Genomic DNA, 3,242 nt, shown 5'->3' with positions numbered 1-3,242 from the left:
CGCGGCACTGCCGCCACGCGGCAGCATGCGTGCCATCTGGACTGTCAGGTCTCAGACCAAAGGTCTGGTCTGTGGGAACCGACACGCTGGAGGAAACTTTGAGAGTCTGAGAGGGGAGGGAGTTCCGGAAGCATTCCAGGATGTCATTTTGAGGGAGTATGCGACCAGAACTCGTCCCGTTGCTTTCGGGGTTCTATGGGCTACACGTAGGAATCTTTGGTGGTGGCACTAGATGTTGGGGGATCCGGAGTCACACCCAGACCTGCTCCACAGGCCTCCTTTTACTTTTCTTTTCGGATTCATTTTCTTAAAAAGTGTCTCTTATCTCTATTATTGCATTTTCTTTTCTCTCTCTTTCAAACAGATTATGTGAGTCCAATCATTGAAGTGACGTATATAGCCCGTGCCCCCATACCCCCTGTTTTCTTATTCATTTATTTCTCATTTTTTCCCAGCCTATTGTGGGGGTACCAAAGTTAAGGTCAGGTGCATTGCTCTTTCCCCGCCTTCCCCCTCAGGTCAGAGCTTCAAGTGCGCCCATCCCCCAGTTGGTGCGTACCCACCCCCTCCCTAATGGAGGTGTATGCCCACCCCCTCCCCACGCCCGCCCGACACCCACCCGATGAAGGTGATTCCTCTCTGTCCACTTTGGTGTCCATCTGTTCCTACCAATTTGCTGGTGAGCGCGCTCACGTGGTGCTCGTGTGTCCATTCTTGGGATACTTGGCTTACTGGAACGGTTTCCAGCTCTGGCCAGGAGAACACGAGAGGTGCCCTCTCACCACTGCTCCTCATAGCCGAATAGCACTCCGTGGTGTCCACGCGCCACATGTTATTAATGCACTCCTGGATGGATGGGCACTCGGTTCGCTTCCACATCTTTGTGATTGTGAATTGTGCTCTAACTGTAACCCTTTCCCTTTCCCAACCCCTCTCCTCTACCCCTGCCTGACGTGCTCCTCCCTGGCCAGGCCTGTCACTGTCCTGGGCCCTTTCCTGACTGGCTCTTTCCCGACAGGCCTGTTTCCGTCCTCTGCCCCTGCCTTACACGCTCCTCCTTGCCCGGTCCGTCACTTTGCCCCTGCCTCATTCGCTTTTTCTCACTCTTCCCTTCACTGTCCTCGGCCTCTGCAGGACGGTCTCCTCTGTCACCTGGGCCTTCCAAGGTCTTGTTGTGGACGTTGGTTCAGGACGCCCTCCAGGAAACTCTTGTGTTCTCCTGCCCAGAGCTGGAACCCGTGACAATAAGCCAGGTCTCCTAGAATGTACAATCGAGTACCATGTGCCCTCACCAGCAATCAGGTGCCAGCAGTTATCTCTGCCTGGCTGGGTCTGTTGAGTTCCTCTCCAGGCCACACAGACTCCCTGGGACATGGGTACCGGGCAAATGCGGGGTGCTGGGTCGAGCAGGCTTTTCTCGTCCTCACACGTTGCGTTTCTACTGTGGATCGGCCTAGGTGGAGCCTTCAACACCCTGTCTCCGTGCCTTCCTTCCTTCATCTGGGGCCCAAACGGTACTGGGCTCCGCCCACCCTACCCATCCACAACCCCCAGCGCGCTGGTGACTGCGCATGGGCGCTGTGCCTCCTGTGGCTGCTCTCTGGGACAACCCTTTTCAGCTGTGACCCCTCTCGGTGGGGCTGCATCTTATTAACCTGGGCCCGGGCTGGGGCACCGCGCATGGGGAACCATTTTATTTGCGTCTCTTTTTCTTATAAGAACACTTTATGGAAATAGTCTTAGTCCCTACTTTGCAGAGGGAAAACAGGGACTCAGAAAGGCACAGCCACTCAACCAGGATCACAAAGCTGCGTGTGGCATGGCTGAGGCTCAGGCTGGAGCCTGCATTGTTATTCCCCCTTGATATTTGCATTTTCTCTTTATCAGTAATTGGCAGATGAAAGGCTTTATCATCCAGTTGAAAGTATCCCAAGCATTTGCTCAAAGAGGGGGAGGAGGTTATTTTGGGCCAAATGGGGAAGGGCCAAGCCCCTTGTGCTCCTGGTGTTGGCTAATTGTCCCAGCATTGCGGACAGTAGGTGAGCTTAAGGTACTTACCAAACACACGTACTTTTTCATTTAGGGAAACTCCGCCTGGCCAGTGGCATTTGAAACCATAATAATGATTTCCTGAACCCTCCTGCTCCTTCACACGAAAGGCCCAGTCAAATCCTGCCTGAGTTTTTCCCCCATTTGTTCATTTCTTCACTCATCAAAGGTTGATTGAGCAGCTCTGGGCGCAAAGACAGAGGGGATAGAGAAAAGAAGAAACAGCTCCAATTGTAGGCATACCCCGGCCTTGACAGGGCGATGGACAGGTGGCTTCCTGAGGAAAGGACTGACTTCAGTTGGAGATCTCAGAAATCAGGATCCAGGATTTCAAATGGTTAAATAATTGATGTTGTTAATAGCTCCTAAATTTTGAGAACTTAATTATGTCTATGAGCAAAACCCCATACATTTGCTGTCTCTTTGAATCCTCAACAGAGTTCCGTGAGGCAAAGACTGTAATTCCCCACTTTTATGTTGAGGCTCAAAGATGGTCAAGATGCTTGGCAAAATTGTGCAGCTATGAAATAACAGCGCCACGATTTGAATCCAGAGCTTGTAGGAATCCACTGCTCAGACCACAGCCACTAAGGTAAGGTTCCCTGCAGGGCTGTCCCACACAACACGTTTTCCAGGTGTACGCATGGTTTCATATGTCAGTGCTCCATGTCTAGTTTAGCTTCATATGTTTTCACTGTAAGCTTTTAAAATGCAATTACTGAATAATGGCCTTTCAGATGGTACCATTTCTTTTTAGATTTGAAATTGTAGTAAAAATAACCCCTGAAAAAAAAAATTCTGACACATGTACAAACATTGAGCATACTATGCATAATAACAACCTAGAAACACCTGAAAATTGTTTATGAAAGAACTTATTGTTTCTTATGTGTCTTTACAGGAAACTTTACCATTGCTTAAGCTCTCAGAGAATAGCAAGCCTATATGCGAATAAACTTCCTAGAATGGAGTTAAGGCTAGTGTTAGGGTTAGTATTAGGGTTAAGGTTAGGATTGCCGATGAAACTTCGTTATGAAAGGACTGACTGTTTCTTATGTGCATTTGAGGGCAAGGTCTACATTTTGCTTTAGTTCTCTGAGAACACGAAGCATGAGCACAATCCACTCTAGCTGCATTCTCTAAGTGACTGTACACATTTTACTATGGCAATTACTAATGAAAGAACTTACTGT

This window comes from Microcebus murinus, chromosome 3 (assembly GCF_040939455.1).
Source record: "Microcebus murinus isolate Inina chromosome 3, M.murinus_Inina_mat1.0, whole genome shotgun sequence".
NCBI lineage: Eukaryota > Metazoa > Chordata > Mammalia > Primates > Cheirogaleidae > Microcebus > Microcebus murinus.
The sequence above is the reverse complement of the archived record's forward strand: the minus strand, read 5'-3'. Positions refer to the sequence as shown.